Raw genomic sequence first — 17,395 nt, 5'->3', positions numbered from 1 at the left:
ATCTCTGTTGGCATAGCCATTATAGGGGAGAAATAATATATTTTGAACAAGAAGAAAAGGTTGCCAATTTCCTTCCTTCTGTCTTTTTAAATTGATAAAGAAAACTTATTAAGTGCTTACAATGTAATAGGCACTGTGGTAAAGCTGAGGATGTAAATATAAGAAAACAGGAACGTCTTTACTTACAAGGAGCTTATGTTCTAATGGGGAAGACAAAACATAAAGGGGAACTTGGAAGGAGAAGTGGTCATCCAGAGCTGAGCAAGACAGCTTGGGGAGGTAGAGGAGTTCAGAGATGGTGTTGATCTGGGAGTGAAGTGAGCAGCATGACTAGAAGTCCCACAAGAAATGGCAGTCTTGGGAGTGATTCACAAATCAGTGGAGCAAGCCTCAGGGCAGAGTCATCCTGAAATGGACAAGACAGCTGGTGAGGAGGTGGAACAGTCTGGAGTGAGTTGAGCTAAAAATGAAAAAATAATGTTCTAAAGTTAAACACCCGAACAAACAAACAACATTTCTACCTGTACAGCAGAGCATAAAAAGAGGTTTTTATATGAAACAATTAATCTCCATTTCATATTACTTACTTTAAAAAAAGTCTATAATGAATCCTACATGTTACTTTAAAAACTAACCTCTTTGTGCTTCCTTTCTGAATTCCCTTCTGCTCTCTTTTGTAGGTTTCAAAAAATGTTTCAATGGTCATCTTTTTTCTGATATTATTATTATAACATTATGATATATATTATAATATATTAGATTAAATTTTATATAATATATTATATATGAATCACCTTCTCCTTTCAATATTCTCCTCAATTAAAAACAGATAAAAATAGTCTTGTAACAAATAAACATAATTAAGCAAAAAAAAAAATACATACAAAGTAGTCATGTCCAAATATGTAAACTTCTGTACCTTGAGTCCATTACCTCTCTGTCAGGAAACGAATGACATATTTCATTACAAATCCTCTGAAGACATGGTTGGTCATGATTTGGTTAAAACCCTTAAGTCTTTCAAAGTTATTTTTTAAAATAATGTTATTGTTTTCACATAAATTGGTCTCATTCCTTTCACCTTATTCTGCTTCAGTTCATACTGTACAGGATTCTCTGAAATCAGCTTCTTTGTTATTTTCCAAGAAGCAATAATATTGCATTAAATTAATAAACCACAGATTTGTTCAGTCATTCCCCAATTGATGGGTATCTCAAGTTTTAGTAATTTACATTTCTTTTGCTTTCTCCCTTTTAAATATCTCCTCCTTCAGGATTAGGAGGTTTGTTTTGCTTATGACTTTGCATTTTTCGGTATTATTCTATATCTTAACTTCCCTTCCCACCTTATTTTCCTGTCTATTTTAATATATTTCTATACCAAATACTGTGTGTATGTGTTTTCAACTATCCTTTGTCCAGTTTATATGAGTGAAGTTTCTTTGATGGCTGCTTCCCCTCTTACTTTCTCCGTGTTTGAATACTTTTTTCTCAAATACCCCGATTATGAGAATTAAAATTTACTGCCTTCTTCCTTCCTTGTATACTAGAATATTCTTTTTTTTTTTTACTTTCCCTTCTTTTTGTTTTCTTATTTAACTCCCACAATAACGTTTGAAGACATTAAGATTTAGAAAGGACAAGTTTCTTCACATATTATAATGTTAATAATACATCACCATTTATCTTTTTCTAATAGCTTATATAAATTAACCTTTCCAGTCTTTACTTGATTCCTGTTTCCATTTTAAAGTTTCAACTTATCTTTGGTCTTTTCATTAGAAATACTTGAAATTTTCTGTTCCATTAAAGGTTCATTTCCTTCTTCCTCTTCTCACTTTGTAAGATGATACCAATTTAACAGGGTAAGTTTGCATTTGTTGTAAGCATATTTCTTTTGGAATATTGTACTCCATCATCTACTCTTACATAAAATAAAAGCTTCAAAGTTTTGTATGATCCTGATTATGATTCTTTGATACTTCAATGTTTTCTTTTTCTATGCTTGCACATGTATTTTTCTTTGATATAAGACTTTTGAATTTGGGCTATAGCAATTCTTGGACTTTTTTTTTCCAGAAAGTGATTGGTAGATTTTTTTAATCTTCACCTTGCCCAGGATAATTTTTATTTATGATTTCTTGAAATATAGTGTACAGACTTTTTAAAAAATCATGGCTTTCAGGGAGTTCAATTACTATTAAATTATTTCTCTTTAACCTGTTTTCCAGGTTATTTCTTTTTTTTATATCAGATACCTTACATTTTCTTCTATTTTTTAATCTTTTGAATGTAGTCTAATATTTCTTGCCATCTCATCAAGTCAAGATCTGTTTGATTTATTATATCTTTCAGGGAATCTGTTACATGGGTAAGATATCACTTTTTGTTCTAAACTGTTTGCTGTCCTTCCAATTCCTTCTTCCTGAGCTTTAAATCATCTAAAATATCTTTATTAATATCTTCTAATAGTTGTTATAGTTCTTGTGGAGAGTTCATTTTTTTCTTTGAGTTTATGTTTGTGGGTTTCATGGTTATTTCCTAATTCTTAGTTAGATTTCTGGGCATATATGTATTTGCAACTATTACTTATAGTGCCTTCTTTTATATATGCATGTCTCTAGCTTTAATTCCTGAGCTGGAACTCATTGTCAGCCTTAGACTCTGCCCCCTTGCAGCACCAATGCGATATTTACAGCACCAATGGCACACATGAATATCCTGGTGTATTTCTGAATTGTGAAATACAGCAGACTCTTCACATGGAAGACAGAACTAGAACATTTATTCAGATACCAGAAAGCAAAATCCCAACACCAGAAAGCCAGATCCATCATAGTAACACAATAACAATGTAGAGGACAACACTATCCCCAAGCCTTCTCTCTGCTAGGCTCCCCACAAACCAGATCCATTAAATAAACCATAAGCAGGCTCCCTTAAACAAAATAACAAACAAGCTCTTTCACTCATGCTAGTCAGCTGCCTGCTTGTCTGTATCCTTCCTAGCTCTGACTGCTCTCATGACTAATTTCCTTTCAGCTTTGTTTCACCCTCCCTGTTCCACCCATTCAGCATGCTGCTCCTACCACATGTGACTTAGGCTTCCATGTGATTTAAGCAGGTCACATGGGCCTCTTAATGAATAGGAAAGCTCTTCCCATTTAAATTACCATTACATCCCAGCTATGCTTTTTTTTGGGAGGGGAGAGGGAGTTATTGGCTCTACTTGGAACTCCAGTTCTTGTGATGATTTCTGTCTCCAAGTGCTACATCCATCTGAAATCTTGCTATTTAGAACGCTGTATCTTCATAGACCTCTATGGAATTTCAGATACAAGTGCTAGGGATGTTGGAGCCTCAGGGTATTCTGACCTGAGTACTATAGTGCCTGCATTGATATCTATGGCTTCTTCTGGCTTCCAACATTTTCTATGTGAGTTCTTAACCCCTATGGGATTTTCTATTTGGGATTCTCCAGTCTTGTTGCTTCCTGACATGTAGCCCAGCGGTCTAAACGTTTTTATGGCTTCTCTCTGATTCAGATGTGGTCTTTCTGTGAAGCAGTGACTGTTAATCTGTGTTGACACTGGCTTTGCTGGTTTCCCCCTCTCCGGTGGGCTTCTTGGTGACTTTTTATGTAGTTCTTGTATAGAAGTCACTTATTATAGTATATTTGATTTCTTGATTGTGTTAATTTTCAGATTTTTATTGGAGTATGTAAGTGGGAGTTGAGCTGTGTGCCTTTGTTTAAGCAGTAATCTTGAGCAGAAGTCTAGGTTTCTTACTTTCTCCTATCTCACTTCTAGGAAGGAAATTAGGTTAGTATAAGTTATCCATATGCCTATAAACTTTTAGCATTCATTTACAAGAAAACTGACCTCTTAATAATAACAATTTCTATAGAGGTTCCATTTTTGAAATATATTTTTAAAATTAGACCTACAATTTCATTTATATAAAGGATATTTGATGAAGAAACTCTATCCACCTATGCAAATTCCCATAAGATTCCAAAAAATAAGGAAAGAAAACTAAGAGTCTTAGAGAGTCATCAAGGAAACTGACAAGTTGTGATTTGCCTCTGATGATATTACCAGTATATGTCAGAGAGAATACTTGAATTCTGGCCTTTCTGACTCCAAGGACAATTCTTCTCCTTCTCTTTCTCCTGCTCCTCTTCTTCTTTCTTCTCCTCCTCCTCCTTCTTCCATTATCAACTCACTATTCTATAGGACTTGAAGGTTTACAAAGTTCTTTTTCTCACAATAAATAATCCAGTGAAGAAAATATTTTAAGTATTATATAGTTCAACAAACTCAGCATTTACTTAAGTTCAGGGAACAGTAAGTAATCCAGTTTGCCTCAAACATAAAGTGAGTGAAGTAGTGTAAAATAAATCTAGAAGGGTAAGTTGGAGTCAAGCTGTGTGAGTAATTAAGTGCCAGACAGAGCTGTCTTTATTTTATTCTAGATTCAGTAGGGAGACACTAAAGGTTTAAGGGGAATGATATGACCAGATTTTTGCCTTTAGAAGATTATTTTGACAGCTATGTGAAGGACAGATAAGGGACTCAGGGAAACCAATTAGGAAGCTATTACAAGTCAAGAGATGATGTAATTAGGGTGGTAAGTTGATAGAAGAGGGCAGATTAAAGAGATATTGAGGTGGTAGAATTGACAAGACAGTAGCTGATTAGATATAATGATGAGGGAGAAAGAAGAGTCAGATATAGCTCTAAGGCTCTAAGCCTAGGTGAATGAGAAGATGATGAAAAAAACAAGGGTCTCTTTTGAACCTTAATGTCTTCTAGTGGTTTTGAGGGAGTTACACAAGAAAAATAGAGTATGGGCTATGTTGGATAGGTTGTGTTTTGAGGATTTGAAGAGAGGAAAGAAAAGGAATAGTAAAAGAATATCCTAGTATAAAAAGAAGGAAGGAGGTGGATTTTTTATTTCTAATAAATGGGTGGTGAGAAAAAGAAGGTTACATATGAAACCATAAATCTGACATACTCAGAATTTTTAGGTATACATGGTGATGAATTCAAAGGAACTTGATATGAATTTTATGAACTGATACAGAGGAAGTGAGCAGAATGCAGACAACTTATACATGAATTACAATGTTCTTAAATACAACAACTTTGAAAGACTTAAAACTGCTTGATGCAATGCTCAATCCCAACTCCGGAAGACTGATAATGATCTTCAGTTCCCACCTCTGGATGGGGAGGTAATGGACTCTAGGTACAGAATGATCCATACGTTTTTAATGCAGTCTGAACTTGTTTTGTTTGACAACATTTGTTATAAGGGAATACTTTTATTTTGGGAGGGGGTCATGTGGAGGGGAATGTTAAAGTAGTGATAGTGATACAAGTCAATGAAATATTTAAAATACACTTAAGAGAGCAGAACAAAGTACAGAAGGAGACACAGACAAATACAGTGTTGTTACCACCATGTACACTTTAAAAAAATATGAAAGTGGTAATTTCTTGTTTCATATGTAATTCTCTTTTTTCTATCATTTATATATGGAGTGTTCTTATTTGTTGATGACTACAAAGTTCATGATGAAAATATTTATTTTTGAAAAGGATACCCCTGTTAGTCTTTGAAGGAAATTTTAATAGAGTAGTGTTATATGCAGGTAGTTGAATAAGTTTATAATGAAAAATAGATGCCTTAAGAAAAATTCTTTTTTGGAGTTAAGCAGTAAAAGGGAGAAGAAATATATGGTTGATTGAGGAATCAAGGAGTATTTCTTATGATAATGGAAATCTGAGTTTGAGATAGTGGGCAAAAAGGAAATAGGTAGAAAGAGTAAAGATGAGAGAGAGAAGAAGAGGAGGAGGAATGGCATAAGTTCTCAGAAGAGATCGAAAACCAGGTCAATGTCAGTAGAAAGGTTATTTTTCACAAGGAGGAGATTACCTTCTCCTCTGAAGTGGGACTAAACAAGGTGATAATGAGTGAAGATACAGAGGGATTTTGAGGTAACCATGTATTCTTCAGTCTTTCTGATTTCCCATGATTTCCCATCCTATACAGGAAGTTTCCCAGTTCCCTCAATGAAAGTGCCTTTCCTCTGTTGATTGCCTCCAATTTATCTTGTTCACAGTTTGCACAGTTATTTGCATTTGTCTCCATCATTAGACTGGAAGCTCTTTGAGGGCAGGGGTTACATTTTGCCTTTCTTTGTATTTCCAGCTCTTAGTATAGCGCCTGACAAACAATAGAAGCTTAATGAATTCTTATTGACTGACTGACTCTTTCTCCTATATCATATTGCCTCCTAATTTGATGTCAAAGGGTGAGGGGCAATTACATTGGAATGAGAATTATTTACTTTAGCTGTTGACATAATCCACTGGCCTGGATGATCTCCATTTCTGGAATTACATAGATATATCCATATTATGATCCTCTCAAATACAGTCAGATTGATCTGGTAATATCTTTGGGCCAATGGTACCATGATTCCTTGACTCAACCATGCACTGATCTGATTAAGATTTTGTCTTATTTAAACATGTGTTTCCCCTGTAAACTCACAGAGCCTTCCACTACTGCTAGGTCTAGATGTATTTCCAAAGATGATTAGGAAAAAAAGGAAAAGAACCTATAGGTTTTAAATGCATGTAGCAGCTCTCTTTGTGGTGGCAAAGAACTGGTAGCAAAGACATTTTAGGGATGCTCATAAATTGAGGAATGGCTAAATAAGTTGTGGTATATGATCATGATGTAATTCTGCTGTGCTATGCAGAAATGATGAGCTCATTGATCTTAGAAGAACATAGAAAAATGTGAATGAAATAATAAATAGTGAAGTGAGCAGAACCAAGAGAACATTGTTCATAGTAACAGTGACACTGTTTTTCTAATTTTTAAAATTAATTAATTAATTTCCAGTTTTCAGCATTCACTTTTACAAGATTTTGAGTTACAATTTTTTTCTCCATCTCTCCCCTCTGCCCACTCCAAGACAGCTCGCATTCTGATTACCACTTCCCCCAATCTACCCTCACTTCTATCCCAGCCCTACCTTCTCATTCTCTTCCCTTCTATTTTCTTGTACGGCAAGACAGATTTCTACGCCTCATTGCCTGTGTCTTATTTTCTAGTTACATGTAAAAGCAATTTTTCACATTCAGTTTTAAAACTTTGAATCCCAACTTCTCTCCCTTCCTCCCTCTCCACCAACCCCATGGAGAAGGCAAGCAATTCGACATAGGTTCTACATGTGTAGTCATACAAAACACTTCCATAACAGTCATGCCGTGAAAGACTAACTGTATTTTTCTCTATCCTATACTACCCCCATTTCTTCTTCTTTTTTTTTTTAAACATCAAGAGTAGAATTTATTATGTAAAACAGCAAGCATAGTAATCATGATCACAGATAAAGTTAAAGCTAAAATAAGATTTTTTCCAATGATTTATTTCTTTTCAGTTTTCAACAATCACCTCCATAAGTTCCAAATTTTCTCCCCTTCCCTTCCCAAGACAGCATGCAATCTTATATGGGTTCTATAATACATTCCTATTAAACATATTTTCACGTTAATCATGTTGCATAGAGAATTAAAGTGAATGGGAGAAACCATGAGAAAAACAAAACATGACAAAGGAGAAAATAGTCTGCTTTATTCTGTGTTCCAACTCCATAGTTTTTTCTTTGGAAGTGGATGGCATTTTGCATCAAAAGTCCTTTGGAAACGTTTGAGGTCCTTGCATTGCTGTGAAGGGCTAAGACCATCAGAAACAGTCCTTCCACACTGTTACTGTGTACAATGTACACATTGTACTGTGTACAATGCTCTCCTGACTCTGCTCACTTCACTCAGCATCAGTTCTTTTAAGTCCGGGTTTTTCTGAAGTCCACCTGCTCTTTTCATGCTTCTTTTCATTCTTGTGTTTGAAGGTCAAATTTTCTCTTCATCTCTGGTCTTTTCATCAAGAATGCTTGAAAATCCTCAATTTCATTGAAAGACCATTTTTTCCCCTGAAGTCTTATACTTAGTTTTGCTGGGTAGGTGATTCTTGGTTTTAGTCCTAGTTCCTTTGACTTCTGGAATATTATATTCCACGCCCTTCGATCCCTTAATGTAGAAGCTGCTAGATCTTGTGTTATTCTGATGTATTTCCACAGTACTTGAATTGTTTCTTTCTAGCTGCTTACAATATTTTCTCCTTGACCAGGGAACTCTGGAATTTAGCCACAATGTTCCTAGGAGTTTCTCTTTTTGGATCTCTTTCAGGTGGTGATCATTGGATTCTTTCAATATTTATTTTGCCCTCTGGTTCTAGAATATCAGGGCAGTTTTCCTTGATAATTTCATGAGAGATGATGTCTAGGCTCTTTTTTTGATCATGGCTTTCAGGTAGTCCCATAATTTTTAAATAGTCTCTCCTGGATCTGTTTTCCAGGTCAGTTGTTTTTCCAATAAGATATTTCATATTTTCTGCCATTTTGTCCTTCTTTCGGTTTTGTTTTATAATTTCTTGATTTTTCATAAAGTCATTAGCTTCCATCTGTTCCATTCTAATCTTTAAGAAATTATTTTCTTCAGTGAGCTTTTGGACATCATTTTCCATCTGGCCACTTCTGCTTCTTAAGACATTCTTCTCTGTGATAAAGGTCTCATTTCTAAAATATATGGGGAACTGAGTCAAATGTATAAGAATGCAAGTCATTCCCCAATTGATAAATCATCAAAGGATATGAACAGGCAGTTTTCAGAGGAAGAAATCAAAGCTGTAGATAGTCATATTAAAAAATTCTCTAAATCACTATTGATTAGAGAGATGCAAATTATAACAACTCACAGATACCACATCACACCTATCAGATTGACTAACATGACAGAACAGGAAGATGATAAATGTTAGAGAAGATATGGGAGAGTTGGAACACTAATTCATTGTTGGTGGAGCTGTGAGCTGATCCAGCCATTCTGGAGAACAATTTGGAACTATGCCCAAAGGGCTACAAAAATGTGCATACCTATTCACCCAGCAATACCGCTTCTAGAACTGTATCCCTATGACATCATAAAAATGGGAAAGAGTTGTATGTACAAATATGTACAAAATAAGTACAAAAATATTTAAAGCAGCACTCTTTGTGGTGGCCCAAAACTGGAAATCAAGGGGATGCCCATCAGTTGGTGAATGGCTGAATAAATTGTGGTATATGAATGTAATGGAATACTATTGTGCAGTAAGAAGTGATGAACAGGAAGACTTCAGAGAGGCCTGGGAAGACTTATTTGAACTGATGATGAGTGAACCAGGCAAACTTTGTACATAGCAACAGAGTGTGCAAAGAATTTTTCTGGTAGACTTCGAACTTCATTGCAATGCAAGGACTGAAAAAATTCCCAGTGATCTCTTAAGGCAAAATGCCTTCCACATCCAGAAAAAGAACTATTGAATTCAATTGTAGATTGTAGCAGATCATTTTCTTTTGTATTATGTTTTGGTTTGTTTTATGATTTCTCCCATTCATTTTAATTTTTCTATGCAACATGACTAAGATGAAAATGTGTTCAGTAGGAATGCATGTGTAGAACCTATATAAAATTGTATGCTGTCTCAGGGAGGGAGGGGTAGGGGACAGGGAAGGAGGAGAAGGGAGGGCACAAAATCTAAGTTATATGGAAGTGATTGTAGAACACTGAAAACAAACAAAATAATTAAAAAAAAAGAAAATAGGATTAAAAGAAGCTTAAAAAAAGACATTTTCCTCCTCATTGGCTTTTTGAATTTCTTTTGCCATTTGGTTTAGCCTAGTTTTTTTTAAAATAATTTATTTATTTTGACGTTCTACAATCACTACCAAAAAACTTAGATTTTTATCCCCCCACCTACCCCGCATCACCCTCCTCCCCCACAAGATGCCATACAATTCTATATAGGATCTACATGTACTTTTCTATTGAATACGTTTTCACTATAGTCATACTGCGTAGACCAACTAAAATAAATGGAAGAAATCATATAACAAATCAAAACATAATACACACACACACATATACAAACATGATCTGCTACGTTCTGCAAATGAATTCCATAGTTCTTTCTCTGAGTGTGGAAGGCATTTTACCTTAGAAAACCATTGGGAATTATTATTATTATTTTTTTAAATTCTTGCGTTATTAGGAAGTTCCAAGTCTACCAGAAAAAACTGTTGCACACTGTGGTCATTGCTGTGCACAGAGTTCTCCTGGTTCTGCTCCTTTCACTCAGCATCAGATCATATAAGCCCTTCCAGGCCTCTCTGAAGTCTTCTTGTTCATCATTTCTTATGGCACAATAGTACTCCATTACATTCATATACCACAACTTATTCAGCCATTCCCCAGTTGATGGGCATCCCCTTGATTTCCAGTTTTGGGCAACTACAAAGACTGCTGCTATAAATATTTTTGTACATGAGGGGCCCTTTCCCATTTTTATGATCTCATGGGAATACAGTCCTAGTAACTATATTGCTGGATCAAAGGGTATGTACATTTTTGTAGCCCTTTGGGCATAGTTCCAAACCACTCTCCAGAATGGTTGGATGAGCTCACAGCTCCACCAACAATCAATTAGTGTTCCAACTCTCCCACATCCTCTCCAACATTTATCATTTTCCTGTTCTGTCATGTTTGCCAATCTTATAGGTGTGGTGTGGTACCTCAGAGTTGTTTTGATTTGAGTCTCTCTAATCAAAAGTGATTTAGGGCATTTTTTCATATGATTATAGATATCTTTTATTTCTTCCTCTGAAAACTGCCTATTCATATCCTTTGACCATTTATCAATTGGGGAATGACTTGTATTGTTGTACATTTGACTGAGTTCTCTATGTATTCCAGAAATGAGGTCTTTATCCCCGAGATTTGCTGTAAAAATTCTTTCCCCATTCACTACATCCCTCCGAATTTTGGTTGCATTGGGTTTGGTTGTGCAAAACTTTTCAGTTTAATGTAATCAAAGTCATCCATCTGGCATTTCATAATGCTTTCTATCTCTTCTTTATTAAAAAATTCTTCCCTTCTTCATAAATCTAATAAATACACTATTCCTTGCTCCTCCAGTTTGTCCATTGTATCAATCTTTATACCTAGATCATGTACCCATTTGGACTTTATTCTTGTGTATGGTGTCAGGCATGGGTCTATGCCTAGTTTCCACCACACTGTTATCTAGTTTTCCCAGCAATTTTTGTCAGACAGAGAGTTCTTATCCCAGAAGCTGGGGTCCTTGGGTTTATCAAACAGGAGGTTGCTATATTCCTTGCCTACTGTGTCTTGAGTGTCAAGTATATTCCACTTGTCTACCCTTCTGTTTCTTAGCCAGTACCAAGTGGTTTTGATAATTGCTGCTTTATAGTACAATTTGAGATCTAGTAGCACCGGGCCACCTTCCCGAGCATTTCTTTTCATTAGTTCCTTTGATATTCTGGACCTTTTGTTCTTCCAGATGAATTTTGATATTATTTTATCCATCTCTAGAAAATAATTATCTGATAGTTTAATTGGTATGGTACTAAATAAGTAAATTAGTTTAGGTAGAATTGTCATTTATATTATATTAGCTCGGCCTACCCCCGAGCAACTGATATTTTTCCGCTTACTTAAATCTGACTTTATTTGTGCAAAAAGTATCTTGTAATTGTGTTCATATAGTCCCTGGGTTTGTTTTGGCAGGTAAACTCCCAAGTATTTTATAGTGTCTACCCTAGCTTTAAATGGGATTTCTCTTTCTATCTCTTGCTGTCGGACTTTGTTGCTAATATATAGGAATGCAGAAGATTTGTGTGGGTTTATTTTGTAACCTGCAACCTTGTGAAAGTTGTTTATTATTTCAAGTAGTTTTTTTACTTGAATCTCTGGGATTATCTAAGTATATCATCATATCATCTGCAAAGAGTGATAACTTAGTTTCTTCTTTGCCTATTCTTATTCCTTCAATTTCTTTATCTTGTCTAATTGATACAGCTAATATTTCTAGTACCATATTGAATAATAGTGGTGATAATGGACACCCTTGTTTCACCCCTGATCTTATTGGAAATGCATCTAGCTTATCCCCATTGCATATAATGCTTGCTGAGGGTTTTAAGTAGATACCGCTTATTATTTTATGGAAAGTTCCCTTTATTCCTCTGTTCTCCAGTGTTTTTAATAGGAATGGGTGTTGTATTTTGAAGAAAGCTTTTTCTGTATCTATTGAAATAATCATGTGGTTTTTGTTAGTTTTGTTATTGATATGATCAATAATGCTAATAGTTTTCCTAACATTGAACCAGCCCTGCTTTCTTGGTATGAATTCTACCTGATAATAATGTATTATTCTCATGATAAGATGCTGTATTCTTTTTGCTAGAATCTTATTTAAAATTTTTGCATCTATATTCATTAGAGAAATTGGTCTATAATTTTCTTTTTCTGTTTTGTCTCTTCCTGGTTTAGGTATCAAAACCATATTTGTATCATAGAAAGAATTTGGGAGCCCTCCTTCTTCCCCAATTTTCAAAAATAATCTATATAGTATTGGAATTAACTGTCCTTTAAATGTTTGATAGAATTCACTTGTAAATCCATCTGGCCCTGGAGAGTTTTTCCTAGGGAGTTCATTAATGGCTTGTTCAATTTCTTTTTCTGAGTTGTAGTTGTTTAAGTATTTAACTTCCTCTTCTGTTAATCTGGGCAATTTGTATTTTTTAAAATACTCATCCATCTCATTTAGATTATCAAATTTTTGGGCATAAAGTTGGGCAAAGTAATTTCTAATTATTATTTTAATTTCCTCCTCATTGCAGGTGAGTTCATCCCTTTCATTTTTAATATTAGTAATTAGATTTTCTTCTTTCTTTTCTTTAATCAAATTGACCAAAGTTTTATCAATTTTATTAGTTTTTTCATAAAACCAACTATTGGTTTTATTTATTAATTCAATAGTTTTCTTAATTTCAATCTTATTAATCTCTCCTTAGGTTTTCAGTATTTCTAATTTGGTATTTACTTGGGGATTTTCAGTTTGTTCTTTTTCTAGCTTTTTCAGCTGCATGCCCAAATCATTGATCTCCTCTTTTTTAAATTTTTTTTATGTAGGCATTCAAAGATGTAAAACTTCCCCTAAGAACTGCTTTTGCAGTATCCCATAAGATTTGATAGGTTATCTCATTATTGTCATTCTCTTGAATGAAGATGTTGATGGTTTCTATGATTTCTTCTTTAATCCACTCCTTCTTTAGGATTAGATTATTTAGTTTTCAATTGATTTTTGGTTTATCTCTCCATGGCCTTTTACTACATAAAATTTTTGTTGTGTTATAATCTGAGAAGGATGCATTGATTATCTCTGCCTTTCTGGACTGGATTGTGAGGTTTTTATGTCCTAGTACATGGTCTATTTTTGTAAATGTGACATGTATCACTGAGAAAAAGGTATATTCCTTTCTATTCCCATTCAGTTTTCTCCAGAGATCTATCATATCTACCTTATCCAGATTTTTATTTACCTCTTTAACCTCTTTTTTATTCATTTTGAGGTTATATTTATGAAGTTAAGAGAGGGGGAAGTTGAGGTCCCCCGCTACTATAGATTTGCTGTCAATTTCTTCCTTCAACTCCCCCAACCTCTCCTCTAAGAATTTTGATGCTATACCACTTGGAGCATACATGTTTAGTAATGATATTGCTTCATTGTCTATGGTGCCTTTTAGCAGGATATAGTCTCCATCCTTATCTCTTTTGATTAGATCTATTTCTGCTTTTGCTTTGTTTGAGATTAGGATTGCTACTCCTGCTTTTCTTACATCAGCTGAAGCACAATATATTCTGCTCCAACCTTTAATCTTTATCCTGTGTATATCCCCCCATTTCAAATGTGTTTCTTATAAGCAACATATTGTTGGATTATGGCTTTTAATCCATTCTGGTATCCGTCTCCATTTTATGGAAGAGTTCATTCCATTCACATTTCACAGTTATGATTACAATCTGTGTATTTCCCTCCAACCTCTTTCCCACCGTTTGTGTTTTTAGCTCTCCCGTCTCCCTTCCCCTCTTCAATAGTTTTCACTTTTCACCACCTCCTCCTGCAGCCCTCCCTTCCTTCTTTTACCCCCCTTCCCTTTTACTCCCCTTTACCCTTACTGCTTCTTTCCTCCCTTTTAGCTTCCCTCCCCTTTCTTCCCCCTTCCCCTCCTACTGCCTATAGAGCTAGTTAGGATTATCTACCTAAGTTTATTGTTCCCTCCTTGAAACAAATGAGATGAGAGTGCCTCTCAAACAATGCTCATCATCCTCCCCTCTTTCCCTCTACTATAATTTTGTACTTCTTCCTGTGATGTAATTTACCATTTTCTGCTTCCTCCTTTTCACACCTCCTGTTACAATCCCTTCTCATACTTAAATCATATTTTTAACCTGACTTCATTTACTTTATACCTGTTCCCTCTATGTATATCTCTTTTATATTTTGTAATAGATGAACAATTCTCAAGATTAACAGGTATCATCTTCCCTTATAGGGAGGTAAACAGTTTGCCCAAATTGAGTAACAAGTTTTTTTCCCCCCTGTTTACCTTTTTATGCTTCTCTTGAGACCTGCATTTGAAGATCGAATTGTCTATTAAGTACTGGCAGAGAAGTTCCTTGATGGAGGGGTCCTGCTAGATTCATTCATCATGAATATCAAAATGAATGGAAACTAGCTCATTTATGTTGAGTAAAAATTGAGAAACTTCAGGAAAAGGTGCTTAAAGGCCAGAGACTTCCAAAGGCCCAAGTTCAGTTGCAGCCCAGGGTGCTAGATCCAACACCAGCTCCCATGGTGTCCTACCCATCTTCAGATGCCAGTGTGCCTCCTGTTAGGCCCTGGTGTGTCCTTCCATCACTACCCCTAGTCCCTGCTAGATCACAACTCCATTTATGGTGGTAACGGGATCAGGACAGGCTCTTCCTTACCCAGGATTGCAGTGGTCTTCTATTCCCCCCAGGGTGATCCTTCTGTCTCTTAGTTACAACCCTCAGCCAGGATACCCTCTGACCCTCCCTCAGAGACCTCCTCTGAGGCTTCCTCCACATCCTGGCTTCATCCATCAGTGAGTCTGCAGCTGCACCTCCATCCCTAGGTCAGTGCTAGGAGTTTGTATTACTCCTCATGAAACTCTTCCCTGATCCATGGGAAACCTTCTGAGATCTGCTCACCTGGGAGGAAAAAAAGATCAGACCGTCTTGTCTGGGGACTCCATTTCTTGTGCATCAACATGTTGTATTTTTAGAATCCTAGATTTTTTGGTAGGTAGTGTGATGCTACTTGATTTGTATAAATCCAGCAGGTTTTTATAAGCTGGGCTGGAGAAAGAAGCTGACCTACTCTAGGTTTGTTTGCAACTCTCAGTGAGATCTCTCAATATTCTAGTCCCACCAGCTGAAAAATTTGGTTAGAAGAAAAACTTAGCTATTATTTCAACCACATCTAGAGTTATGTTCCCATTACTGTTCATTTCAGCATGTTTGATTCTAGTTTGGTTTTCAAAAGCCAACTCCACATTGATCAGGCCAGAACTAGACAGTAACTGTCTTTGCTTGGGAACAAAGCAGCATTGGGATTCTCTACTGCTTTTAAAATCCCAGATGGACACACAGATATTAAATTTGATGTATTTGCTTTCTACATGGAACCTGATTTGGGAGAGAAATCATTACTAGCACCCTCCACCTTCCCCCCACCCCCCAAACCTTGCTGCTTTGAAGATGTGTAGAAGCTGCAATGCAAAGTTTGTACTTGCCTAAATGCTGTCTACACCTGCAGAGCCTCCAAAATCCAGGCCCTATGGAGAGGACTGGAGAAAGAAGAAGGACCTGGGTTTTTTTTTTATTAAGGATTCTATATCTGATATTTCCTCTTCATCCCTGTCCTTCCCATACCCAACCCTAAAGTGCTCACCTCCAATGATTTCCACTAAGAAATATTCCAAAAATATTTTTGCAATTTGTGAAACTTTCCTGTTTTCTACAAAAAAAAGTTTGATGCTCACAGCACCATTCAGGGAAACTATAAAAAAAATAGAATACTCATCATGCTGATAAAATGCAAATTCCTCTCTTGCAAGCAACGCATTGTTGCATGTGTGTGCTGTGTCTTAGGATCACTGTTGGTGATTGGACTTGTGACTCGTGCTAACCTTTCCAATGACCTGATGGCCATAGCTTCCTTTATGACCCAAAGGGCTTGGGAACAGGCTTGCCCTAGTCTGACTTGGGAACATCCTCTGGAGGCAGTGGCTCTCCTTTCAAGGAAAGGCTTTTTCTTATGATGACACTGATATCCATCCATCTGCAAAAACAGAAGAAAACCTTGTCCCATGGAGCCTGAAATGTCTTGAGCATTATTCTCTGCACTCTAAATGATGTGCAGATGGGGATAGGGTCTGAATATGGTGCTGCAAGGAATGTGGTGTTTGGGGGGGAGGAGAGAGGGACTGTGGAAAACATTTCAAATTGGTTTGCAGGAAGGACCACAGACGATGCGGATGGATAGTGGAGGCCAAGATTCTTAGTAGCCACCTTCCCCTCTGATAGTGAACTCTGTATCGTACCATCATACTCAGTCTCAGCATTGTGGCTGTGCCCAGGGACACTGCCCAGCTGTTCCAAAAGGGCCTCCAAGCATCCCCAACCTGAAACAATAGGCAGGGCCCCTGAGCAACATGTGTCAGAAACAGCTTCTAGGGTGTTGGTGTTCACCTTCAAAGAAGGCTCAAAAGATGCTTGGAGAAAGATACAGCTGCAATGGGCATCCTCTGTGTGTGACTACTGGTAGCTCATGCCAACCTTTGTATCCATTCCTGTAAACAGTTATAATTCTGTCTTGAAAATTCTGATAGGATACTCAGTGTCACATTGATCAAGTGGACTTGCCAGTTATTATCTGTGACTTGAAATGCCATTGTTATAACTCCTTAGCTGTGCTCCACTCTTCAAGGAAATCTGGCTCCCACAGCCATTGAGTCAGCAACCAACAACATTTACCTTTGTGCTTTGCTTATGAGATTGTGAAAATGCACAAAGAGACTGGCTTTGTCTCCTCCTTCCAGGGGCCATGTTTGGAACTGTGAGTGTAGGAAACTTTAATAAAAGAAGTGATTATTTTAAAAAATGTATGGCAAGTTGTACATAATAGATTTTCAGTTTCATGTATGATCTTTTTAAGTATACTATGTTATGCTAATGTTTTATTCCATAAATTAAAAATAAATAAATAAAAATAAGTAGGTGCTTAATAAGTATTTATTGAATAAATATTGAATTTTGTTGATAAGATGGGTAGAATAATTGGAATGAGCTTTATATAGTCAGTGTGGTTATTTTGGTAGTGAAATCAT

At 36.1% G+C, this 17,395-nt stretch overlaps 1 pseudogene; it reads left to right on the top strand.

The window, feature by feature from the left end:
• The first annotated feature begins 348 nt into the window (after window positions 1-348).
• LOC140518424 (vacuolar protein sorting-associated protein 37B-like) lies at window positions 349-15,259 on the top strand (annotated as a pseudogene).
• Window positions 15,260-17,395: the final 2,136 nt, after the last annotated feature.

This window comes from Notamacropus eugenii, chromosome 1 (genome assembly GCF_028372415.1).
Source record: "Notamacropus eugenii isolate mMacEug1 chromosome 1, mMacEug1.pri_v2, whole genome shotgun sequence".
In the NCBI taxonomy this organism is placed as follows: Eukaryota; Metazoa; Chordata; class Mammalia; order Diprotodontia; family Macropodidae; genus Notamacropus; species Notamacropus eugenii.
Note: the sequence above shows the minus strand (reverse complement) of the source record. Positions and strands in the feature narration are given on the sequence as shown.